This window comes from Candoia aspera, chromosome 3 (assembly GCF_035149785.1).
Source record: "Candoia aspera isolate rCanAsp1 chromosome 3, rCanAsp1.hap2, whole genome shotgun sequence".
Classification (NCBI taxonomy): Eukaryota; Metazoa; Chordata; class Lepidosauria; order Squamata; family Boidae; genus Candoia; species Candoia aspera.
Window position 1 is genome coordinate 171,270,443 of NC_086155.1, and position 27,840 is coordinate 171,298,282.

The 27,840-nt window shown below is 41.5% G+C and overlaps 1 protein-coding gene across 3 annotated transcripts in view; it reads right to left on the reverse strand.

The window, feature by feature from the left end:
* Positions 1-5,197: 5,197 nt before the first annotated feature.
* NSMAF (neutral sphingomyelinase activation associated factor) overlaps positions 5,198-27,840 on the reverse strand; it is a 299,495-nt gene continuing 276,852 nt past the window's right edge. For all 3 annotated transcript variants that reach the window (XM_063299319.1, XM_063299318.1, XM_063299321.1), the window contains one exon: positions 5,198-5,212. The gene's annotated coding sequence lies outside the window, so the exon portion shown is untranslated. The remainder of the gene's footprint in view (positions 5,213-27,840) is intronic.

A 27,840-nucleotide genomic window follows, 5' to 3' on the forward strand; every position in this document is an offset into this window, starting at 1 on the left:
CAGAGCTTACATTATTGAAAACCCTTTTCAGATGCCCTTTAATTGATGTACTGAGTTGATCATGCTGCTATTTTATGGATATTATACTGTTGTGGTTTTGAAGTATTTATAGAGAGAGGGAGGCTAAATTATATCTTAATGCACTGTTGGCTCTCTGTATTTTTTAATGTTACAGTTTTATTATAAAGTGCAACATTAAAATATTAAAATACAGTTTAACCACCCTTGGTGTCTTGGGAAGAGTTTTATAGTTAGGGCCCATTATTTTTCTAGTGCTATTTTCTAGTGCTATTTGACCTATCTTAAAGACAGAAAGAAAAATATGAATGAGAATAATTTTAGAAGTATTACCAGAACTGTGCTAAAATATTTCCAACTCAGAAATCATGTGCAGTATCAGACAAAACATGTATTCTATGAAGTGTCTTAAGGACTGTAGACTTTGCCTACAAGCTCTAAAACTGCCAAGAAAACAGCAGCAGACAGGACCACCACTTGAAAACTACTCTGATGAAAATAGTGGAGGTTTAGGAGCAGACACAAGTTCTAGGTCCAGAACCTAAGGCCTTTTACTTAAAGAAAGGCCAACCTGCTTCAGTTAAGTTGTTTAGCTTGGACATCACAGGGTTCTGCGCCTGCAGAGCAGCTCCTCTTGTCCAGCAAAGAGAAGAACTCATCTATGTGCATTGCTGTGCCACTGCACCATTTGGCTTCAGAGATATCCTTTACTCAAGCCTTCAGCAAAGTGAAACGTCCCTCAATGTTCTTCATGGTCATAAACAGCAGCATTTGTAGCAAAGCACGATGACAAAATGACAAGACCCATGCAGTGTTTTCCTTATGTAAATGCCATGGTTATGTACTTGCATTCCAGCATCTGACCTAAGTACAGCGCTTGTGGCATTTGTGTGATGTTGTCATGTTGTGTGATGTATGCTTTGTCATTTGTCTTCCCTTGCCCCCCAGCAGGTGCTCATGGCCATAATAAATATTTTGGAATGACTGTTTTTTCTTTATTTTAGAGTTTGGAGAACAAATAAAATAAAGTAAAATATTAATGAAGGCTCAGTTCTTCCCTGGATCACCTGTGCAATTATTTAGTGTTTTGTACACTTGTACTGGAGCATATGTGAACAAATGCCTGGGATATGGGTTGGTCACTCTGATTCCCTTGAATATAGTTTCTAAGTCCTTCTAGGAATTCTCTACTCTCTTAGGGAGCGAGTAGATGCTGTCATTTCCACAAAGAAATCCTCTCTGATGCTGTGTGAGGCCAAGTGGTGATCTCCTTCCTTTGATTCCTTCCTTTCTGCAGCTTAACCATGTGGGAGATAAGTGTGCTAAAGTTACATTCCTTTCAGAATAAGAATGATGATTCAGTAAGAATGTTCTTATTATGTACCTCAAGAATAAGGAACTAAACAAGAGTTGAAAGCCAACATTGGGAGGGGAGAGGGGGGAGGAATGAAGAGTTCTTCAAAGTTTATCTTAGCAACTGCTCTCCAGTCAGGACTGTGTGCGCAGGCGCGCGCGTGCACACACACACGTACACAAAAATAGAACAAAATATAATAAAGCTACACAACTTAAATTACTTTCCATAAAATAATATCCTAAAACTCTAATCTGCATCTAGCTCCAAAGTTTCTAGATTGTTGTATTTTTTCCTGATCTGCAGTCTCAGAATCCTGTCTATTGTTGCCTCTTCTTCTTTTTAAAAGACCACCAGAAAGAGATTCTTCCTGCTCCTGGTTGACTCTTTAGTGTTTTATTTTCTCAGGCTTTGATCCTCTTTGCCTTTACCTAGATTGACAGATTCAGTTTGATTATCAGATCAAAACTCTTTTGTATCTGCACCTCTGGAGATGAGAGCTCCTCTGGTTCACTACAGTATTGGCCATGCTGTCTGGTGCCAGTAATTAATCTTATTTGATTAATGTATAAACTATACTGTACCCTTAACAAGTTGATACTTAGTAGGCCTTAAATGATGCTATGAACACTTTTGTGGTGTAAATGGTTGAATACAAAGATACACTTTAAATTTTGGAGCCTGGAATTGAATACATTTTTCCAGATCTTTACAACATTAAAGACTATTTATTCTTAGCTGAAGACAAATAAAATATATTTCTGTACAAAAAAAGTAGAGATGCAATCCCCTCCCCATCTAGACATTTATGAACATATCAATTAAATAGAACTATTAGTCACAAAATTATGATTGGCTGCAAATCCATGATAAATTCATATCTGGTGACAGTAACAATAATACTGCTTATTTAGAACGAATCTTTTAAGAGAAATGAAATAAATTGTTTTACTGTGTATTTCTTTTTCCAATTTTAATCATTTGTTTAAAATATTTTAAACAAATATTTCTTACGAATATTTATATGCTGTCTTCCTCATTCACAAAACTGAAATTCAGTGAACCTCTAACAGGGCAACCCTATGTGTGTCTTCAAAAGTTAGCCCCTTTTAATGCCACGCTATTTATCAGTGAAAAATGTGCCAAGGATTTTGCTGCAATATTGTTTTACATAAACAAGGCTAGAAAAATATAACGGCTGGGATTTAAAACAAAAACAAAAACTTATGCAAATAACTGTTGCCTTTCCAAGAGCCGTCTTTCATGCCACATGACAGGAATTTCATATCATATCTATTTAAGAAAGTATATGCTACCTTTTAAAAAAGTTTTCTTAAGCAAAACTTAATGATGCTAAATGTGGCGGCGGGGGGATGGGGGTGGAAGAGTACTGCACATATCCAAACTGTAGAGTCCACCATAACTCTTGTTTTTCTCACAGACTATTTATCTTTCAGTTTAAGACACAGCCATGATTTAATGAGCTTGCAGTAGACTCTAGTACAGCAATAGCAGTTCTAACCTCAATTTCACACATGCTGCTCAACTGCTTTCTGGCTGACTGAAAAATTTGGCCTTGTATCAGCAGGTCAAATTAAACATGCTTTAACTAATGTTTTTATCAAGCCTGTGCCATACAATCACTGTTTTGCTCATAACTGTATAAACCAATGCCACAGAGCATCTATTTTTTTTCATATAAAGTGAATTCTTAGATGAAAAGTTCAATCACATTATAGCAAATTTGCATAAAGGGAAACCTGTATTATTTAAATCATCTGATCCACTGTGAACACAGCCCAGTTCAGATTATTTGCAAATTATCTGGTCAACCAAGAATTCCATTAATGCTTTCAGAAATGGCAGTGATCTTGGACCTAGTCCAAAACTTTGCCCAGTGTAGGATTTTACTGCTATAGGGAAATATTCAATATTCAGCAAATACTCAAATATTCAATATTCAGCAAAAACAAGCATACCTGTTGTATCTAGGGCCTAAAGAGGCAAAAGATCAAAACAGGGCCAGGATTACTTTTGCAATGAAATGTTTTAACTTTAATGCCCATACCGGCTGTGTCAAACTGGAAGATAAGGAATAAGCAATATTCCCCCATACAATTCTGAAGCCAGAAGACATAGCATAAATCATCAAGCATTAATGGATTATAGACCAGAGGCAGAAAAAACCTATGCTTACTGTATCAGCTTTTTCAACAAAGATTTATATTAAGGTAGAGAGCCAATGGAATGAGAATATGTGGAACCTGAATTGTCCACTGACTGTGTTTAGGTGTTACTTTGATTATAGACTGAGTGGCTGTCCTGTCCCGTAACATACATGCATTGTCACATTTTCAGGAGCTTTGCTTTTCCAGGGGTTCCCATTCCATGTGGAAAAACCCTCTATTCCTGGGAACTTTTAGACAGATATTGTCCTAACAACCAGGAAACACACTGAGACAAGGAACTGGTCTCTAATATTTATTGCTAGTACTTAACAGGAATCCTAACAAACTGAAGAAGCATGGGGAAAACCCAGACATATAACCCCCCAGGGTTAAGGCGGTCCCGATCTGTGTCTCTTTGAATGGCTGAACAATTCATCAGTGCTACGCATGCGCTTGACAGTCTGGATGGGAGCCCCCTGCTCGCCATCCTTACTCATGACAGATATGTATGCATGGTGCATGGTGAGAAAGAAATGTCAGGTACCTAATACACTGTCTTATGTTAAATATTTTAGGATTAGGGTAAGGATTTACTCTGTGCTCCCTCATTGTCTCTCACTTTGCCTGCTCTCCCTTCTGCCTTTATTCCCAGACACAAATGCACAGAGCACATGTTTTCTCCAGTTAGGATGCAGTTAGCCATGGTAGGGACTAGGCTTTCCCTGTTCCTATAAATAAATCTCCTTTCTGTTATAATGCCAAGTTCACTAATCCTTGCTCAGGTTAGATTCTTACCCTCAGGAACATTCACATGCACACACTGAATTAGGATTATTTAACTGGTTGAATATAATGTAAACACATCCATATTTACAGTTAAAGAGACTTAGTCCTTCTTAAGTATGCAAGGACTGTATTCTAAAATGACAAGAAAAAATGTGAATCTGATTCAGTCCATGCTGCAGAATACTTTGAAGTTTGAAAACTGTTCAAGTGTCAAATTACCAGATGGTAAAAGTACTTCTAGGACCAAGGGACTGATGCTTTGATATAAAGATGACAATGCCGGGAAGAATAACAGTAATCACCTTCTTTTGTGAACCTTTCCCATTTGCTTTATAGTGCAGAAAATAATATTTTTCCCCCTGAGGGAATATAACAACAAAAATTCCACATACCTAAGACATCAAAGTGTCACCGTTATCAAAACAACTAAAGAAATACCATTAGTTGGTAAAACATAAAGCTCTATTGTGACTGTCAAATGGAAAAATCAAGAACTTGCTCAGAGGGCATCAGAGGGTCTCTATATCTCATTGCTGCCATCTTATGGTTGTCTGGAATTCTGCAGTCCAGATCTGTTAGACCTTGGATTTCTTAAGAATATTTAGATTACACCAAGAACAAGTTTCCTAAGAGAATATAATCCTATTTTCCCTTTTTCTTTCCTGTTCATTAACATTATAATAAAATATCATATCTGTCTGTTTTAGGTATTTTTGATCTGACTTCAAACACAACAAGGGAAACATTACACCGTTAGATGTAGATGGTAGCACAGAGGTACAGAAAACTTTAAATCTTTCCTGCCATGTAGTGGTTGTCCAGATTTTTACGGTCCAGAGCTGGTAGCCCTATTACTGTTTATTCCAAGAATGCTGAACTGTAAGTAGTAGAATTATACAAGAATCCCATTTGCCAGAAGAGAGCAGCAATCCTACAATGCAGTTTTTAAATCTCATTGACAATTGTTCCTATGAGCGCCTTGACATCTATGGAAAGTGTTGCTTTCGGTGAGGTGGGTGGCTATATAAATAAATAAATAAATTAGTATGATTGCAGCCAAGAATAACTGAATGGACTGGAAGCTGTGCTAGAACAGAGATGGGATTTAGGACCTAATAGGAAACATAGTGCAGGAATTTCATGTTTCTGCTTTCTTAGATACTACTGGTATGAAAATAGTGAATTGAACGAGTAGAGCCAATTGGAATAAAAGTTTACTATTTAAACTTTATATGTTTAAATAGAAGGATATCAGTCAGGGGATTAATGATTTCCTCTGGAGAGAAGGCAGAGACAGAATGAATGCCTTTTCAGGAGGCATTTTTTGTTTCCAATAACCAGACACCTCCCTCATTCTGAGCCCTTCACCATTTTCGGATTGGAGGACTGGATGACTCCTCCTCTTTTCCCACTTTTGCCATCTACACCACAACTCCGGTATATTGAGCCTCCAACCCTGAAAATCAGAATGACCTTCAGATCTATTCTGGTTCCCAAAAGAGCAAGAGTGTACTCCCTATCATGGGCATGTTCTCTGTACTCCATGTATGCATGGTTGTCTGTGAAAACATTCATTCAAAGGGCTTAAAGCAATAATGTACAGATTGAAATCTGGTAGGAAATAGTTGTGCTAAACCATAGTTCACTTTGCCATGGCTTATGGATGAGTTCATATATTGTGTTAAACCATCAACTTTGCTTGGATTGATGCCGCTTGCTAAACAGAAATTAGAATAAGCCACATAATGTATTAGAGTAATGCATGAACCTAGCAGGAGCATTTATATAAGCAATGATGGCACTTTGGCTGCATCCCACACCAACCTATTCTCCTCATCTCACTGCAATTAATTCTGAGCCAGTTGGCATTCATAAGGCTGTACTATTCATTTACTGATATTATTGGCATACCCCAATGTAAGTATATCTGAGAGAAGCATTTAACTGGCCACTAATTTACAGAAGAGATGAACATCTCCAATCTTTTATAGAGGACTCCAAACCATCTTATGCTAAACTAAATGCCTGTACAGTATTCTTCCGGATAAGTTTCAAATGTATTCTACCATGAATTGGGAGGGGGGGGGGGAGGGGGGAGAAAGCCACATTCAAAACCAGTTGAAGGATATTCTGTACAGAATTCTATGGGGATGTGAGGGTGCAAAATAAAACACAGATTGTAAGTGAAAGGTAGCATGTTATCTTGATCATGGCTCAACATGTGTGAACCAGGCATTATGCTTTTTAAACCATTATTCAGAGTTTTGTAGCTATGTTCACATTACACACTGAACCAAACTAGCTGCATACATTTTAGTTTAGCACATTGTGCAACTGGTTTATGTGGTTAATTTATGGCTCATTGCATTGTGTCAGTCCTCCCCCCACCAAACTAGTTAAATTAACTATGAGTGAGCATGTGTTTTGTGAACCTTACTGTAGTCAATAAACCATTGTTAGGCAAGCATTTACTCAGTGTGTTGTATAACTTCAGCCTCCATCTCATACACCAGATATAAGCTTAATGGGAGAATAAATTTTGTTAAACCAAGCGATGTTGACTTTTTGGCAAACATGCAGAGGTGTGGGCTGCTAGTTCTGCAAAATGCTAGAGAGATATGGGTTTGCAGAGCACTCTGCAGCTTATATGCTGCTAAAAATTAAAAAAAACTATGGTAGGATGAATCAACACCAGCTGCATCCATAAAGTTGTGATGGCATCAAAATGATGACAACTGTGCCATGCCATCATCAAAAACCACAGTTAAGTACTCCTGCCTCACCATTCCACAAAAAGTGAAGCTGTATCATTTGCATTGTGACATCACTCCCACTTGCCCCCACAGAGCTATCCAAATTATTTTGCTCACCGTTAAGCTGTGTTTACACAATGTGCTTCATCATTTTAGGGAAAAGCATAGTACATAATATCCTGAACTTGTTTAACATTAACCGTGGACTTCCCCCTCCCCCGTGGCTTAGTGTTGTGCAAACCCAGCTCCATTGATTAGTTTATGGTATTACGCCAACCCACAACATTTAGTCAACAGTTTAAGCATGTTATTTGAACACAGCCTTAGAGTCGCGCATATGACCCCACTTTCCCCACCTTTAATACTATTTAGCCATCGTACTTTCCTAGCCTCCTAACATCCAAACTCAGAACATCGCCTTTGAAAAGGAACCGAGGTAGAAATACCGTAGAGCTGTTTTCTGCTCCGTTACATCGCGGAGGTCGATTCAAGCCTATTGTATGCGAGCAGCAGCATCCCCGCCCCGCCCCTTCCCATTTCAGGATGGATCGAGCCATTCGGAGCCAAGAATGGGGGACGAAGAGTAGGGAAAGGAAGAGAAAGAAAGCCAAACAAGGACGAGTCTTTGAAAAATACAAAGGCGAACCGCGAGCTCTGTTTCTTATTGCTTTCCGGGCCATCCTGGAAAGCCGCCCAAGTGTAGAGAACACCCTCGACGCCATCCTTCGACTCCCCCCTGCGTTAGCAAGAAGTGGGAAGGACGGAGCTCGGCGCCGCTTGTGGCTGCGGTGGCAGCAATTCGGCCGTGGGAGAGTTTTCATTCAATGTGCGGAGGAAGCCCGGGGGCGCGTGCACCGCGTCGGCTTCGCAAGCCGTGCGATCCTCTGTCGTCTGTTCGCCACCGGAGCGTCCGCCCCCATTGCTTTCTTGGCAAGACCGTGTCTCCTTGCCTGGGGTTTACTATCTCGGAGGAGGAGGAGACCGAAGCAGGGCACCAGGTAAGTCTCGCTGAGCTGGGAGCGAGGGAATGCGGCCGCCCAGCGCCTCTGGACGGGTGGTCGTGGCGGAGGGACACACAGACAGCGGAGCCTCGAGATCGGGAGGTGGAGCGCTCCCCTTGCCTGGAACCTCGTCTCGCAGCTCCGGTGCGGCGGCGGCGGCTTTGCTTTTTTCGCTCCGCTTCTCCTCTCGGGTTGTCTGTGACTGGAACGCCGGTGCCCGCTTCGTAGTTAGTGCGCCTGAGCAAACGTTGTCTCCGCCGCCGGCGTAACTAGCAGCTGAAGCCCATTTTTGAGGCGGCGGCGGCCGAGGTAGGCTTGCGCTGTGTGTGCTCTGGTCACTACACCTGGATTGTTGTTCCCCCTCCCTGCGATTGTAAGAGGGCGGTTGTTTTCTTGATTTTTGTAGTGGTTTTGGGAAGAAGTCGCTTGGATAACGAGTGGAGAAGCAGGAGGGGGGAAGTTTAACGTGCGCCTGCTCGGGAAACGGAGAACCAGGTTGGTATTGCTGAGAGAGGAGGACGGGTTATTCGCTCTTTCGTTATTCGCGCGCGCGCATCTGTGTGTTATGTGTGTGTATCTGGGTGCATCGTTTCATTTTAGAAATGTAGAAATGGAAGCAATTCCGGGAGAATAGGAAGTTCGCCTTCGTAAAGGTCGCTGCTCTACCTGCGAAGTTCAATAGAGCTTTAGCGCTGCGTTTCCAAAATCTCCGCCTGTTAAGAAAAGATGTGGTCTTATACACACTCGGCCACGGCTGAATTCGAAGGGAGACAGTTATATAGGCACCGGAACTGTGATAGAGGTGCTTGGAACATGCATCCTTTGCCCTGAGAACAAGTATCTATCGCCCGTGTGTGAAAAGTATTTGCACCGCTCTTAGGATGGATGCTAGTCCAGTAAGGGCTTGTCTTTGGCTGTTGCAATGCTGAAGGGATACAGCAGCGTGTCTTTGTGGAGTTCGTTTTTGACAGTGTGAAAAGTAAATGCAGTGTGGGTGTTTACTCGGAAGTAAAATATTCTGAGCTTGATAACAGCCTCCTTTTAAAATAGATAAACAACCTTTCAAGTTTTAGGCTGCATATATATCAGAAGATAACTCCTGCTGGATATATTGATCTTTCTGTCTGGCAGATTCAGCTGTCTTTTCACATTTGGTGTGCTCTAGTTATGGAAGTGGAATACTAGTGACAACTGTATAAAATTATATAAACATTTTGTCATAGGATTCTATTGTTAGCATGAATCTAAAATACTAATTCCAGAAGGAAAATTGCTGGTGGTTCACATATCTACCTGGTTAACTTCTTGATGAGGCTTTTGCAATATGAGTGTTACAACATTTCCTCTGGCGTGTTCTAATGAAATGGTTAAAAAGAAGTTCCTAATCTCAATCTTAAATTTAAGAAAGACTTCCTCTTAACTTCATCCCATATCTATAATACAGGGATAACAATAGCAGTTTATTTCACAGGATTGGTGTAATTCTGTCCCTATCAGATTTTATTGTTAAATTGATGCTACATAACAGTTCTGTCATGGGGAATTGAAAATTGGGCTTGTCAATGGTTCCTCATTAGTTTGAGGGAGGTTTGGGGCAGTGTCCTACAGGGCTCTATCCTGGGTTAATTCTCTTCTGCTTTTTTATTGATAACTGTATTGCATTTGTACGACTTAATCTGGAAGGTGTAATCAGCACCACAGAAGACAAGAATGGAATTCAGTGAAATGGACCAAAGTTACCACCACCACTACTAACAACAAAGAAATTGATGGAGATAAAGGCAAAATTCTACATTTATGCAAAAATAAATAAAATGCCAAACTATAGGATGGGGGATAATTGGATGGCAGCAGTACATGTGAAAAGTATTTTGGTCACAAGCTAAACATGAGTCAGCAGTATGATTCTGCTACAAAAGCTGATGCAATTTTAGGTTGTGTTAACAGGAATATACTTTTTTTAAAATAAAAAATTGCTCTGTTTTATGCTGTTTTATACTCAGATATCATCTATGTAAACTTAGAACCAAACTATAATGAAGATACAGTATGTCCAAATTGGAACATATTTAGAAGAGAATGTGAAGGTGGCAAAGTAATGGAATTAGTATACTTAGTTTAGAGAACAGAAGATTAAGCAATATGGAGCACCATAGCATTCAAGTGTTTGCCACACAGAAGATGGCAATAGTTTGGTTTCAGCTGTCAAGAGAGCAATGGTAGATCTAATTGGCTTACATTAAAGGGGATAGATTTTGAATGAATGTGATTGCAGTATTTGTATGCATTGCAGTCTAAATTGCAAACAAGCCAACCATATTTTAGTGAATACAAATAGTGGTGTTAACATTTAGAAAATTGGGATAATTGAGTAAAATCATGGTTAAATTAACTATGGATAAGTGAATTCTACAGAGCTTTTAAATGATTAGAGCAGTTTGACAGTGGAAAGACCTAAGTAAATGATTGGCTGTTCTCTTGGAAGGCATTCAAGCAGAGGCTGGACAGCCATCTGTTACGAATGCTTCAGTTCCATGTTTCCTGCCTTACGCAGTATGATTGATAGCTGATAAAGACACCCAGCAGACATGTCCATGAATGGGATACTTAGGGCATTTCCTTACAGCTGCATTTGTCATTCCCCAAATCCTTGATCTCACATTGCTTCACATGTGTCCTCAACTTGTTGGTGTGTGAACTCTCTGAATAGAGAGTTTAATGATGAGGGAGTGCAAAATGGTGCTCCATCTTAATTTATTCAGTGTAGATGCTGCTCAATTCCATTCAACTCTGGTTGGTGTACAATAAAAGTGACAGTGTAAAAATAGAATACAATACTTATAAAAGATTAAACAAAAAGACCTAATGGTCCACAGCCAAACACAATCCAGCAGGGGCTCCAGCCACCCTTACTCAAGAGCTGGGAGAACAGCTTTCTGGGATGCCAGCAAGTTGGGAGCCACACGGATATTGGGGGATCTCATTCAAGAGGGAAGGTACCACAACAATGAAGGCTTGCTTCCTGGGTCCTGATAGATGACAGTTTAATCAAGGGGACCCAGAGTGTACCAACTCTGTCAGATCGAACCAGCCAGGATGATAGCATGGGAGATAGGCACTCTCTCAATTAACTATCCCTATGCCCATGTAGGGCTTTATAGGTCATAACCAGCACCTTGAATCACATCTGAAAGCATACCGGTAACCACTGTAGCTCATGGAGCAGAGCTGTCACATGCACATACTGAGGCATGCCCATCAATGCTCATGCTGTTGCATTCTGGACCAGTTGAAGTCCAAGTGGTCTTCAAGAGCATACCCTTCTAGAGCACATTGCAGTAGTTAATCCATGAGGTGACTAGGACATGAGTGACTGCAGGGCCTTTTTGCAGCAATTAAAAAAAAACAACCCTTAACCACTGTGTGGGGAGTGGCAAAGCCTCCTATTGCCTCGGAAGAATGGGACAATGGAAACTGAGGTGGGAATTCCTACCAATAGGAAACCTATCTGCAGCTGCACACAAAACACTTCAAATTATCTTTGTAACCTTTTCTGTGTAACAGCAGCTAATCTTGAAGTTAACTGATTCAATGTACAAAGCCCTATGATGACGTGAGGACAGGGTAGTGCAGTACCAATCTCAAATCAATGCAACTCTGAACTCTAGATTTAAAATATAAAGGATCCTTATCGAGTGTTTTGTGCCTGATGTGGATAACTTCTCTGGCATATGTATTGATGTAGAAAGTTTGAAAAACTGGTGCAAGAGGATATTTATACTAGTACCTCTGTTTTTTCTTTGTGTTGAGATAATGGGAACTCAGTTTTGTTCTATGCTGCATTGGTCAGACCACATCTGGAGTACTGTGACAGTTCTGGTCACAACATACAAGAAGGATTTAGTAGAACTGGAAAGAGTACAAAGAAGAGTGACAAAGATGGTGAGGGGCTTTGAGGCTAAATCCTAAGAACAGTTACAGGTACTGGATATGTTGAGCCTAAAGAACAGAAGGGAAGGGAAGATATGACAGCAGTCTTCTAATATTTGAAGGGCTGCCACAGGAAATAGGGTGGATTTTTCCATAGCCCCCAAGAATAGGAAAAGAACCAATGGGTAGAAGCTTTACAGAGGGAGATCCAAACTGGAAATAAGGAAAAAATTCTTGGCCATGTGAGTTACTAAGCAATGGAACAGCCTGTTATGTGGAATCATGGATGTTCCATAACTGGAGGTTTTCAAGTAAACATTGGACAGTCATTTGTGAGGGATGGTCTGGGGATTTCTGCCTGGGCAGAGGTTGAACTTCAGAGACCTTCATGATCCTTTCCTTCTCTGATTATATCATTTTATCTTTTTGACCGTGACTCTTTAACATGTTATTATTTTCCAGCTTTCTCCTTGGTGCCTATGGAAATTGCTTTCTACAAGACAAGTATTGTTTGACCGTCATTTGATTTCTGAAACTTATGAATAACCAGCAAACCATTTGTGAAATACTGTTGAGTTAGCACAAAATATTACCCCTTATTGCCTGCTGCTTATCATCTCAGGCCTATTCTGAGCCTCATGCATATCAGAAATAAGTTACATCACAGATTTTTAGGTAGTGATTCAGCTAAATGATCATTCTGTACAGGAAAAATTGGCAATGTTCAGGGTTTACTAAGGTTCTTTTTTTTTTAAGGAAATGCCTTTGTCTGTCTGTTCTGTAGAGTAGCTAGTAGGGCAATGCAGATAATTCAGTAATGAGCTTTGTCTTTTTTGATCTACTCCTTGAAATGGTAAAGTAGCTGCAGCACTTACCTTTAGGGGCAGTGGGCTGCTCTGAGGCCTTCCCAAGGTGTTCTGAATGCTCCTGCTGAAATGACTGATGAAGCAAAATGACTCATCAAATTACTTTCACAGCTATAGTAGGTACCAAACTAGATACTGGAAGAATAGCATAAGATAAAATCAGCCCAGAAATCTGTTATAATTTTTATTCATGGAATGTGTAAAGTGCCCTGTTTTCCCAGAAATAAACAGATAGCTCTTTCTTCAAGCTTTACCAAATTGGATAAATCTGTCATAACTTTACATGGATTTATGGTTCTATTTGGACAAAAAATTACAATTTTGGCAAAGATATCAACTATCTTAGGAAAGTGGCTGATAAAGAATTGTCTCAGTTTATAGCTGGAGAATAATGGGAGATACTGATTTTTTAAAAAAAAAGTAAAGGAAAAGCATCTGAATAAACTAATATAAATCAAAATGTTTTTATTGCCTCAATATTTGTTATAATCATCACCACATGCAATGGCCCCTAACTTTCTTATAATGTATGTTTCACATAAGGTGTTTTTAATTTAATCTTTTTTCTTCTTTTTTATAATTCTGTTTGGGGAGGAGATTCCACTGAGACTCTTAAGTTAAAATCTAGGTTGTTTTCAATATCATATGCCCTACTTGTATCTGCATAAGGCAGTCTTAGGGTTCCCAATTGTTGCTTAAAGAAAAATACACGTTTTAAGGGCTAAGATAAAGTATTATATGTTTTTTCACTATTATAACTGCATAAATAACAGAACAGTGCTTTGAGTACTCAGAAGTAAATCACACTGAGTCGAAAACAATTCTAAATATTAGAACTGAGAATTATTTCAACTAAAGTCTATTAGAAAATGCAAAGGTAAGAGCAAGATAAAAACACAGAATTCGAAAATTTGTAATTGTGCTACAAATGCCAAATACAGTTTTAGAAATGACAGTGTATACTGGCAGCAGATTACACATTTTTTATAATCTTAACTTGTAGAATTCTTAAACCTAAAATAACAAATATAACTAAAAAATAATGCTAACAAGAAAAGACCATACTTTCGATATATTAATTACTAAACATAGCAGAGAGCAGGACAAAACCTTCAACTTACACTACAACATAAATTAGCACTCTTCAGTTAGCTTAAATTCTAAAACCCATTGGATACTATTTCTGCTCTGTGACGTTGTTAATCAAGAATTAGCCATTTGAATTCTGTGGAATGAGTAACTGTGTCGGTAGTTTATGTTTTTTTACACCCATAGGACACTGTTATCCAGTGTTGGTTTTTATTTATTTTTTATTAAATTTGTTGGATTTAATAAGTCAAGACCGCTTCTCTTTCATCCTGCCCACCACAAATGTAACTTGCTATAATTTAATAGCTTTGTCTTTATTTCTTTTTTCAGTGTGTAAGATTGTATAACTTTATGGGAAGGAATCCTCTCTCTCAGGAAGGGACTGTTCAGTTTTGGGCCCATAGTGACAAAATTTATAATGGCAATGCGCTATTCTTTTGTTCTGTAGTACTATTTTTCCTTGTCCAATTCAATGGATTAAACTTTGGGATTTATAGAAATTAAAGTTTTTTGTTCTGTATTCAGCCAATGTAAAATTGTGAAATTGGAGATAATCAAAAAGTTCCATGTAAGGATGTTAAGAGTTGGTTCTTTGAATGTAGAAATGTCAGAAACTGATAGCTTAGCAAGCATCTTTTTCTTTCAGTACAAATTAAGGAAGGAAGGTGATGGTGGTGGTGCTTATTTTTATTTTAGAAATTTGTATAGACATATAATTTAAAAATTAATATTTGTATTTCACCTATTTATATGTGTGTGTGTGAGAAAGAGAGAGACAAAGAGAGAGAATGTGTGTGTGAGAGAGATTTCTTATAAATGCAGAAAAAGTTAGTGTGATATTCAGGAGCTGTTTTTAAATGCACTATTAACATTTGGTGGGAAATAGTTGATTTTCAGAGAGCCAGCTTGGTGTAGAGGTCAAGGCACCAGGCTGGAAACCAGGAGACTGTGAGTTCTAGTCCCACCTTAGGTACAAAGCCATCTGGGTGACCTTGGGCTAGTCGCTCACTCTCAGCCCCAGGAGGGAGGCAATGGCAAACCACTGTTGAAAAAACCTTGCCAAGAAAACTGCGGGGACTTGTCCAGGCAGTCTCCAAGAATCAGACACAATTGAACAGATTAAAAAAAGTTGATTTTCAGTGACATGATCTTTTTATTCCTTCTGGTCTAGTGAAATATTGGAAATAAATTTTGTAAATTCTGTGCATCAGTGGAATTTTGTGCAAACTCAACAAAATGAAGCAAATTTGGTATGGAAAGAGAAGCTGACAAATGAAAGATCAGGTTCACCACCACTGTTCCATTCTGACCCAACTTTCCTCTTGGTCATGTGTCCAGCATGGAGTGTATGCAATCCATCCTGTTCTTCCTTGTGCATATTAACACAGAGAGTTACAACACAAGTGGAGATGAGAAATACATGACACAACAGGTTATTTCATTGTACTGATAATGCAGGCAGCTCCTGTGACCATTGCTGGTAAAGTGTTCAGAAATAATTCCAGTACCATGCTCTTCGTACTTACCAACCTTGTTTTTTATTCTTTTTTGAGCAAAATCAAACTAGTAATAATAATTTAAATGTATATGCTGCCTGTCTCCCAAGAGACTCTGGGCAGTTTACAAATGTTAAAAACAAGGAAACAAAGAATAAAGATGGCAGAAACGATGAAACCAGATGGGAACTAAGAAAAAGAACTGGGTTCAGTCACCCTTGCCAAAGGCTTGGCTTAGGTCTGTGAAACCTGTGGTAGGATTAGTGCAGGTATTTTGAGTGAGCCCTTCCCCCCCAAACTTGTGCAAAATTTAATTGGGGCAAACTAGTTTGAAAACTCATTTGTGGATTGCTAACTGATTATGGGCTGTAAGCTAGCTGTATAACTCTGTGACATGTGAACCTTGTATTTTGTAGTTTTTTCACATCCTGGCAAACTATACTTACTCTTTCCTAAACCAAACGCAAGTTTTAGATGCAGACAAAAAGTGTTTATGTGCTTTTTGTTAAGTGTGATTCCATCCAAAGAATTCAAGTGGGATCAGTAACTTACAAGGTATTTTTCAGTTTGGATACATTATTTTGTTTTGATGTTGGTCTCATGCTTTATAGCTTTGTTGGTCCATATGGGATGAAAATCTGAAATCTTACCAAAGGGGCATTTTTACTAGGACCAACAAAAGGGTATGTAAGCTTCTGGAATATGTTAAAGTTATGAGGTCTGTAATTCAGTGTCAGGTCCAAGATGGCAGCTACCAAATGAATGCAGAGACAATGCAAATATTTTTAGCATTAGATTTCACCCAGTCTTCAGGTTGGAAAGAAAATAGTTGCATAGTTGCTCCTCCCACCTCTGAAAAAAAAAAAGGCCATTAGTCCCCAGTCTGTCTTTTGCCATGGGTGGTACACACCGGTATCTTGATTTGGCAGAGTACAACATAAATGTTGCTGTCTTTACATAAAGAAAGCTAGAAAATAATCTTGCACTAAGTATAAAATCAATTAAGTCAAATTGTATAATAATATTAACTGGTATCAGTGAATAGTTTTATATGTTTTAAAAACTCATTTGTGATCATAATGTGAAGTATTTTGGCAACTCTTTTTTTTTTACATAAATCACTGATGAAAATGTAATTTGGTCAAAGCTGTGGTATGTGTGTATAGGTATGTAGGTCTGTATTTAAATTGTTTAGGGGATTCTAAGACATCCCTTGCTGAAGATCTAGTTATAGTTGTATAACTAGAGTATAAATAGAAAAAATTAAAAGTAAGGGCTTGAATATACTGTTGTAACCATTTTTCAGCCAAACACCCTGGTTGTACATTGTACACAAGTGAGTAAAAGAGATTCTTCATTTTATTCTTTGTAACTCATATGTGGCATATGTTGCTTTTCAAAAATGTTGGGTCCTCTTTTCCTGTAACTAGGAAATATCTAGGTCAAGAAATTTGATCTTATTAATAATGTAAGGGTCTCTTCAACTCTCCTAGTTACTAGATTTCACAAATTTATTCAGAGAAAATGCCCCCTACTCGTGTCTCCTCTTTCTTACTGACTTAAAGTTTCTTTGGGACTCTGAATGTGTCTGATTTCTTTGGATTCTTAGTGCAGTTAGCACCTTCCAGGATTTAGGACTGCACCCATAAGGAATTGTCACATCTGGAATGTGGCAGCTTGGACAAATTTACATTTAAATGTTTGCCTTGTAACAGAAATATTTCCCAATATAGTTCAGTGGGAGTGTTAATCATATTTATTCAGAATTCTAATTTTATTTGGTAAGTTAATGTAACTCACATGCTTTGAAATGTGACAATGTTTTGCGCTGTAGTCTCATTCTCCTAGAATGGATCTCATGGAATTTTTCTGTGAAATTGGTGCCTTTCCTCCAAGGCATCTGCTTTCTATTAGAAATATACTGTTTTAATTTTTATTTTTGGCAAACATTGTTTCAGGTGAAATATATCCAGTGGCAGGATTAGCATAAAGAAGGAGAGGCATGTATGTGTAGAAAAGTTCGTATAAAAAGGTACTGGGCGAGGGAGATCTTGTTGAACCTAAGTTCAAAATGAGAAGAGAAAGCCATTTCTAGAGAAGGCTGGAATAAGGACCTGTAGCATCCAAAGCATGGATGGCAATAAAATTGACAGTAAGCTAGATCTGGAGGGTTAACACCCATGTTTAACTACATAAGCCATCTACCATAGATAGGAATTTGTAATACAAACTGGGCAGAAGTTTGTTTTTTTTTAAATAGTGGTTGGAGGAACAGAAACATTAAGGAATAAGTCCAGATTTAGGAAGCAAATACTGTAAATGCTTTGTATCCCGAAGCCTGAGTTGTATTAAAAATACATTGACTGGGTTCACATATTGAATGTAGCTTGTTTTAACAATGTCTTATTGACTAAATCACAACTGATTGGATTTGAATATTTGTATGGATTTGTATGTTAAGTCATAAACCATGTAAAAGCATAATGGATGATGTCGCGTCGCGCGACCAGTCCTTCGCCCTTCGGTCTATGGGATTCCCTGGGGGGGAATGAGCCAACGATTCCCTCGCAAGGGTGAGGTCGAAAAAACAACGGCAGGTACAGGATTCTTTTGTGGTGAGAGACGCCACATCTCAGGAGGTTGCTGGTACTGCCTCCTGGTGCCATGCCCCCACCTCCTTTTATTCAGCAGTTCTATCAGGGCGGGGGAGTGAGTACAAAGAGAATAGGGAAATACAAGTCATGCCCTTATAAGGGAATATACAGCATTCTGAGGCTACGTGAGAGACATGCAATCTAGCTGTGCAGTAATGGAGTCAGGTTCGTCACATTTCCACCTTTTTTATTTAATTTTGTCCTCCCCCCAGAGGGTCTGAGTCGGGGAGCCAGGGACTCTTCAGTCCAAGGAGACCCATCCCAGCGTCCTCTCTCGGGGGGTAGTGTGACTGGGGGTCCTTGTCCATTTCCGATTCACTATCAGAGGACCATCCCAAGAGTGGTGTTTTCTCCATACCTACAGCAGTGACCAGGTGTTGAACAGCAAGCTTTGTCTCGGATACCTCTGAGTCCAATGTATGAAGTCTCTGCTTTAAGAAGCGGAGAACGCGACCCAGCACACAGGGGCCTATGGTGCATACGAGAATCAATAACAGGAGGGGCCCCAACAGAGTGGACAACAGTGTGGTTAGCCATGGAGAAATGCTAAACATATTTTGATACCATGACATGGATTGTTGGCGCTCCAATTCCCTTGTTTTTAAACGGGAATTGAGCTCTTTCATAGAGTCCAATACTACTCCTGAGTTGTCGGCATAAAAACAGCAGTCTTCCTTTAGAGCAACACACAGTCCCCCTTGTTTGAGGAACAGAAGGTCGAGACCCCTACGATTTTGCAAAACCACTTCGGATAGAGAGGTAAGGGAATCTTGTAGCGCCACAATAGATTGTTCGATGGCGCGAAGGTCAGTGTCAATGATAGCACTAAGGTGACGCAGGTTCTGATCATTGACAACAAGGGCTGACACACCGGTGGCGGCTCCGGCCGCACCTAAGCCCAGTAGGACTGATAAAGTTACAGCAGTCACTACTTCGCGCTTAGCCTTGAGGGGGTAATGAGGGGGCTCTAAAATGGAGATAAGTTCGTCAGGGGAATAGATAGAGATTTTGGGGAGTAGGAGCACCTGAATACAAAAGGCGTTAGTTCGTAACAAAGTATCACCATATACACATGCGGTGAGGCCAGAAGAACATGCCCAAACAGAGTTGTTCCCAGGGATAAAGTATTGCCCTGTCAATCGGGCAGAGATATTACCAGAGGTAGTGTAGAGTACACCGTAGCCACCATGGCCGGTGTGACCGTTGATGTTCAAGCGATTTTTTGGAAGATAGAGGGCACAGTGATCATGAGAAGAATTAAGGCAATATTGAGTATAGTTAGCAGGAACACGGCCAAGGCAGCAGCCCTGCCCTATTATAGAGGTGATAGTCAACGTGGTGTTTTGCCAGCGGCAGGAGGAGGCTGAGGTAGAGTTTCGGACAGGGTCAGGAGAACCGACTGCTTCATAGAATGGTGGAGAGGAAGACAAACAAAGCCAACATCGAGATGTGTTAGAAGCGGTGTGAACAAGGGAAAAGGAGGAGTTAAGAAGAGAGACAAGGGGTTTTTTTTGTTTGGTGAGGGGTTTAAGAAAGGTGGAGTGAATGTCGTCGGCATTGGGCCCAACAGGTGGGGACTGAGGGAGAGTGACCTGTCGTTGAATGTAGAATATGTTGCCATAATGAAACCCGGGCCATCCGGCATATATACGACCTCCCCATTTTACACCTGAGTCCCAGGCATTCCCCTGAGCTTTTCCTGCAGCAGTGAATTGTACAATAACCGGATTACATTTATTCCAACCCTGATTGGTCGCGGTGCACTCAATGTCCTCTCTCAACCGAGTGAGAGTGATGTAATCAGTCTTATACGGAGGGGTCCAGTAGATGTGGCCGGTGGAAACGCAGGACCAAGACTTGCAAAAGTAATCTGCTAAGCCTCCGCATTCGTGCACGTGGTCAGGGCGGGTGTCATGTCCTGGGCACACATACAGGGGATACCTTTTAACGATGGAGTGGCTGGGCGGGGTGCCGTCCAGCCTCCTGTAGGCTGTCACTCCTAAAAGCATTTCTGAAAAGTCAAAATACAGGTTAGGGAAACAAGATACAATTGGGCTATAACAAAAGGAGGTATTCAGGATCTGACCCAAGGCATCGCAGATTGTCCAGGTGATACTGTAAGGGCGATGCGATCCCTGGGCGTCAGATGCCAGCAGGCGTCGTCCCTGCCAACGGGCGGGCTCAGGAAGGGAGAGTTGAAACAAGGTGAGCGTAAGGCGAGATGAGGTGGCGAACCCCTTAATTAATTTTGTTATTTCACAGTGATATTGTCCTAGATCGGTCAACTGTACGTTGGTGATAGCAAGGGTAGTTTGGCGAAAGTGATAAGTGATGGAGTAGGAATCGCCATCTTGGAGAAGAGTGTTGTTGCGAAACCAGCGCCAGAAGGTGCCTTTTCTTTTGATGGGAGAGCGTTGAAGACATTCCATGGCGTTGGATGCTGAGCTGCGGCCGACGGTGGCAGGGTAGCGTAAACGATGGGTTCGAATGAGGGAGGTTGTTTTAGGGTTCGTTGTGAGGGGAGCAGAGATGGAAGAGAGATAACAGAGAAGGAGGGTCAAGGAGGTGCTTGTCAGGAGACTGCCCATGATATGGCCGGATACAGCGAGCAGGAACCCAGAGCACTCGATCAGGAAGTTGCACAGCAGCGTAGCCTTTTCCCCAGGTGACGAGTTGCGCAGGGCCTTTCCACTCAGGGCTGGGCAGTTGCCTAAAATAAACAAGGGGACGGGAAGAGGGAACTACTGGCGTAGAAAAGTGTCGAGATGCAGCCGTAGCAGGGGGGGTACCGGTAAGATTAAGGAAATTCAAGGTAAACAAGGTGAGATTAAGGATATTTTGTAACATCGGGAGGCTTGGGGGGCCTAAGGCCTTTTTCCCCGTTTGCCGATCAAGGGCATTCTTTAGGGTCTGGTTAGCCCTTTCCACAATAGCCTGACCTTGGCTGTTGAATGGTATACCGAATCTGTGGGTAATGGACCACTTACGGCAAAACTCAGCAAAGGGAGTGCTGACGTAAGCAGGGCCATTGTCAGTTTTCAAAGTTTTGGGACATCCCGATGTGACGAAAGTGCGAATACAATGATTGATTACGTTTTTCGTGGCTTCTCCTCTTTGCAAAGTTGCCAGGATAAATCCCGAATAAGTATCCACAGATACATGGATATACTTCCAAGGTGCAAAAGAGGGATAATGAGTGACATCCATCTGCCATGTGTCACAAGCTTGGATACCCCTGGGATTAACTCCCTCAGGGATGCACTTTGCCTGCAAACTGCAGGTTGGACATTGTTGAAGAATGGCGGTAGCTTCTTGATATGTAATGCCAAATTGGCGCACCAATGCTTTTTTATTTTGGTGGAAATAAGCATGGCTGTCCCCTGCTAAAAGCTGCGGAGGAAGAGGGGAAGAGGCCATAATTTTGCAAGCCTCATCTGCCATGTGGTTGCCTTCGGACAGGAAACCGGGTAGCTGTTGGTGGCTTCTAATATGCGCTACAAACAAAGGGGATGTTCTGTCCTTCAGGAGAGTTTGAAGCTGCAAAAAAAGCGTCATGAGAGAGGGGGGGGTAACAGGGGAAATATATGCATCAAACATGGCCACAGCCATTTGAGTGACATACATACTATCTAATATAACATTCAAAGGCTGTTCTGGGAAAAGAGACAAGGCTAACAGAAAAGCGGCTAACTCAGCCTGTTGGGCAGATGCTTGTGGGCCTGTTAGGCGTTTATGCCATTTGCAATTATTTTGCCATGTACAAGCCCCTATGGTTTTGGAGCCGTCTGTAAAAACAGTGAGGGCTTCCTTGAGTGGCTGCTGAACGAACGGCGAGGTTAGTGTGAAGGGTACTGTTCGCAACAGTTGCAATCGAGGATCAGGGGGAAGATGGCATGACACCTGGCCACACCAGTCCTCCAAGGCATCCTGCAGTGCAGTGGAGTTTTGTAGGAGGGGTTCCCATTGAGTAACCTTAAGGGGAATGTACAGGGTGGAAACATCCAGTCCCATTAGGGCTCTAATCCTCTTCCGGCCTTTCTCAACAAGAGAGGCCATTTGTGCTGCTCTGGTGATGATGGATGTCTTAGGTGTGTGTGGCAAGTGTAGCCATTCTAAAATATGTAGATGTTTGTTATCAGACGTTTGGACAATGATGGCAGTTAATAATTGACGTGTTGAAAGAATGGCAAGAGAGGGTGGTTTGTCAGTGAGCGCACGGTCCACCCATTGGGTCGTAAGGACGGCATTGACCTGTTGTAAGGCATGCAATTGTTGTTCTGTAAGGTACACCTTGTCAGCTGGGTTTGTCAAACCCACTAACGCTTGGAATAAAGGTGATAACATGGGTGTAGTTAAAGCGAGGTATGCGCGGGCCCAGTTAATGACCCCCAGACATTGTTGTAATTGGACCAAGGTGGTCGGCTGGGGAAGCGTGAGCATAGGTAGAAGTGGGGCAGCCGTGGAGGCTAAAACTTTGTGGCCTAGATATTGCATTGGATAACGAGACTGGACCTTTTCTGGTGCAACGTGCAACCCTGCCGTTGCTAGGGTGGCTAAAAGAATAGGAAAAGTTTTTTGAACTGTCCCTTTCGGGCCCTCAGCAGCGACTAAAATGTCATCCATATAATGATACACAAGAAAATGCGGAAATTGGGATCTATAGGGTTGCAATGCTTTATCGACAAAAAATTGGCACATTGTGGGTGAGTTCAACATGCCTTGTGGGAGGACCTTCCACTGGTACCGAGCAGTAGGCTTTGAATTGTTAAGTTCCGGTACCGTAAATGCGAAAATAATTCTGTCCTTTTGTGCCAAAGGTATGGAAAAAAAACAATCCTTGAGGTCTATTACAATAAGGTCGTGTCCTTCCGGAATCAAGTTGGGGTTGGGAAGTCCACACTGCAGAGGTCCCATGGGCTGAAGGATGGTGTTGATAGCCCTAAGATCCTGTAGGAGGCGCCATTTGCCAGACTTCTTTTTGATGACAAATACCGGAGTATTGTATGGGCTGGTGGAGGTTTCGATATGGCCTTCAATTAACTGCTGTTGGACCAAAATATGTAAGGCGTCCAGTTTCTCTTTGGTGAGTGGCCATTGATCAACCCATACCGGCACAGAGGTTTTGAGAGAGAGAGAGAGAGACCCTAAAGGGTCCTGTAAAGCCATTAGGGAAGTTGAATAAAAGCGTGGAACTGTGAAAGCAAGTCACGGCCCCATAGGTTACAGTGCAAAGGCAAGATATAAGGCTTTAGATAAGCTGTAATATGAGAATGAGCAGTCACAGCAGAAAGCCAATGAGAGCTGACCTTAGCGGCCTGTGCTCCGCCTACTCCTTGCACCGAGGAGGCTTCGGCGATAGGCCAGGAGGAGGGCCATTCAGCGGAACGAATGACAGAGACGTCGGCGCCGGTGTCAATCAAGCCTTCGAAAGAGCGACCATTTAGTGTGACAAGGAGGGTGGGTTTAGAGGTTTGGACTGGTTGCTGCAAGGCAAACAATGATGGCATATCAGGAGAAGGGAGAAGTATGAGCGTGGCGACAATTGTTCCTTTATCTAAGGAAAAGCACCTATCTCCCACTCCTGCCAGAGCAATTTGTGTCAAATCTGACGAGTCATACAAATAGGGAGCAGCAACCATTCCCTCAAGCGTGAGCGAGGAGTTGGGAATAAGCAAGGCAGGGGTAAGAGGAGGGAGGGGTTTATGCAGCGTGACAACAAGAGGAAGGGAAAGGACAGCCCCCGGATCGTCATACAAAAGATCCTCTGCCAACTCCACAGGGAAGCTGGTGATGGGTAATTCAGCCTTTGGGGCGGGGTTAGCTGACAACCCCCGATCTAGTTTTCCGAAGGCTGGTGAGGGGAGGAGTTGTTGCGACATTGCGAGGCCCAATGATAGCCTTTGCGGCACCTGGGACAAGGAGTTTTAGGTTTGGAGGGGGGGGCGGCCCCCTTTGAGTGGAAGGGGGCGCCCCACCTCCCCCGGGTGCACGGCATTGATTCTTAAAGTGGCCCGGCTTCCCACAATTGAAGCAATTTCCATGACGAGTGATTGCGAGGGCTTCCGGGGAATGGAGCTGAGGGGAGGGGTTAGTAGAAGGTAGCGAGGTGGTAATGGCGGCAGCGAGAGCGCTCACCTTATGAGAGGTGGTACCAACGATTCTGCAGAGTTGCAGGAAGTCTGCAAGCTTTACACCCGGTTGATTGACTGCGGGTTGCAGAATGGTCTGGCAGTCATGATTAGCGTTAGAGAAAGCAAGTTTCATTAGCAGCTCTTGTTTAGCCGTGGCATTATCAATTTGTCGGTCTAAAGCAATCTGAAGGCGACTTATGAAGGAAGCATATGGTTCATTTGGTTCTTGCATTATTTTCAAAAACGTTTGGGTGGATTGAGAGTCGGAATCATCCACTCTTTTGAGAGCATTCATGGCGCACATGTGAATGATAGCAAAACAACGACGGGGGGAGTTCTGTTGCTGGACTAAGGTTGCGAATTGTCCCTTTCCTAATAATTGATTTGCGGTCACCCCTGCGGGAAGACCTCTTCTAATTTCTACTTCCACCCCTTTGTCGTATTCAGATTGCCACACAACGTATTGCGCCGGGGTCATAAGCATAGAAAAAAGCATTTTCCAATCATACAATAACATAACAGTGTTAGCAGTAACTAAAGAGTCTAAAACTCCTCTAGTAAAAGGAGAGTGCAAGCCGTAGGTGGTTACAGCATCTTTGATTTGTTTCAAAACCTTAAGTTCAATATTGTTATACAAATTTCCTCCCGCCGCCCCTAGGCCGATGGTCATGGGAAAGGCAGAGGGACTCTCCATTTCCAATGAGAGGGGGGAGGAGAGGAGTTCAGTGATGGCGCCTCCTAGGGGGTGGTGTTGAGGGGAGTCGGGGGTTGGAGCTGAAGGGGGAGGAGGAACGGCTGGGTATGGAGGGGGTGGTGGTGAGGCAGCATCGAGATGGGCGGCAAGAGGGGGTGGGGTTTTTGGGCCGGGAGGAGAAGGGCAAGTTTCCGGGGAGGACGGGGGAGGGTAAAGAGTGTTGATGGCCGCCATAACAGCCTTCCAGGCAGTCAGAATAGGCACGGGTGCTCGTGGGGTATCATGAAAATATTTTCCTATCCTTTCCCAAGTGGATGCTTTGAGCGACCCCTCTGAAGGATAGACAGGGCAGTGTCTCTCCATGTACAGTAGGAGTTGAGTCACCGAATTTTTTGAAATGGGAAAGATGGTCGTACCGTTAGCCTTTTGACAAGAGTTAGCCTTCTTCACTAAATCATAAAGTTCGTCCCTATGAACTGACGAAACTTTGGAGAGTGGGGAGCCCATTACTTACGATTGCAGAGCCTTTGCCAGGTGCGTAGTAACGAGAGTGAAGGCAGTGCACCTCTAGACAGAGATCACACTGTGAGACCGAAGGGATCCCGGACGAGCCCCCAGTTGTCGCGTCGCGCGACCAGTCCTTCGCCCTTCGGTCTATGGGATTCCCTGGGGGGGAATGAGCCAACGATTCCCTCGCAAGGGTGAGGTCGAAAAAACAACGGCAGGTACAGGATTCTTTTGTGGTGAGAGACGCCACATCTCAGGAGGTTGCTGGTACTGCCTCCTGGTGCCACGCCCCCACCTCCTTTTATTCAGCAGTTCTATCAGGGCGGGGGAGTGAGTACAAACAGAATAGGGAAATACAAGTCATGCCCTTATAAGGGAATATACAGCATTCTGAGGCTACGTGAGAGACATGCAATCTAGCTGTGCAGTAATGGAGTCAGGTTCGTCACAGGATGAGGTCACACAATAGTTAAACCAAAAGCAAATGAACCACGTTATGGCTTAGTATGATGTGTGGACCAGGTGTAAGTGTCATTACTACTTCTAGCCAAACTATTCCTAACTATGCAGTTTTCTAAATAGTCATGTAAATTCTGTAATCTGGAAAATATTGTTGATATAGTCTGCAGTATTACAATAAGAAACAGAAAAAATGGTACTATGTAAGAAAACCTCATTTACGGTTCTATCCAGAATACTTCTGTGTTGTAGCTAGCCCTATATTGGTTCTAGTCATGTCAGTTTCATTCCTCAAAACGTTTAATTAAAACTGTGATTAGCTACTAATGGCAAGCAGTTGAAAAATGTAATCAGAAACATTTTTTCCCTTGTTAATTGCTATTTATTAGTTGTAGTTGCTTGTTTATATCTTGCATATACCCATATACTTTTTTGGGTATGATCATGTTTTTACAGGGCATTGAAGAACACAGAAAAAGGTTTAGTTGGGTGGTTATTCCATTTATCAGTCTGTGACATAGTAAACCAGATTGTACAAAATATAGTTGTACAATAATAACAACAGCCAAAATCATATTATAAATTCATAAGATGAAAGCTTATATCCTTGATAGTGCACTAACAATGGTAGGCATTAGTTCCAATAAGGTCTTAATACTTTGTGTCAAAGCTGTACATGGTCTCTCACAGGCCTTCTGTCATGTTAGATGTTATACCATAATCTGTGAGCTGTGTGGCCCAGTATATCATCTGTATTACTTTGAATTAGCTTCAGCTGATCCCGCTGATCTTTGGAATGCTTGGTGTTTGTGTATGACCAAGATAGTTAAAACAATGGTATTGTCTGTAGTAACATATGGCTGTGAGAGCTGGACCATAAGGAAGGCTGAGAGAAGGAAGATAGATGCTTTGGAACTGTGGTGTTGGAGGAAAACTCTGAGAGTGCCTTGGACTGCAAGAAGATCAAACCAGTCCATACTCCAGGGAGTAAAGCCAGACTGCTCACTTGAGGGAATGATATTAAAGGCAAAACTGAAATACTTTGGCCACGTAATGAAAAGACAGGACACCCTGGAGAAGAAGATGATGCTAGGGAAAGTGGAAGGCAATAGGAAGAGGGGCTGACCAAGGGCAAGATGGATGGATAATATTCTAGAGGTGATGGACTCGTCCCTGGGGGACCTGGGGGTGTTGATGACCGACAGTAAGCTCTGGCGTGGGCTGGTCCATGAAGTCACGAATTGGAAGAAACTGAATGAATAATCAACAAAAGATATAATTTGGTCTAATTTTCCAAATTTTTTTCTCTCTCTACTTTTTATTAAATAAGTTTTTCCACAGAGTAAAAACAATACAAATTTAAGTTAAAGATAAGAGAAATAGAGAAAAGTAATAGAAAAGTGAAAAAGAAAAAGAAAAAAAAGAAAAAGATAGAAAAGAAGGAAAAAGAAAAAAAGAAAGAATAATAAAGAAGTGGCTTCCGATCTTCTTAACAGCAGTTATAAGTACATTTATATTTTATCCTCTTTCTCTAAGATTACATCAAAGTTTTCTTCTTTCCATAATCTACCCTTTCTATAAATCAAATCCATAAAAAAATGAATTGATGTTTTATGGACTTTTTGCTGAAAAGAGAAGAAAAATGAACTGATAGTTTTCCATCTTTCTGAGTTGGCATTTTATTCAGTTTCATTGCTTGCATCTGCAGACTCTTACCATTCTGTGACTTAGAATGAGGTTCAGTCTAGATCTTGTCTGTGCCAGTTTTTCATATTTTTATATATACCAATTTGAAACTAACAAATTTTATTAAAAGGCATAAGCCTTGGTGAGTTATAGCTCATTTCATCAGATGCATCTGATGAAGTGAACTATAGTTGATGAAAGCTTATGCATTTTAATAAAATGTGTTAGTCTGAAAAGGTGCTTCAGTA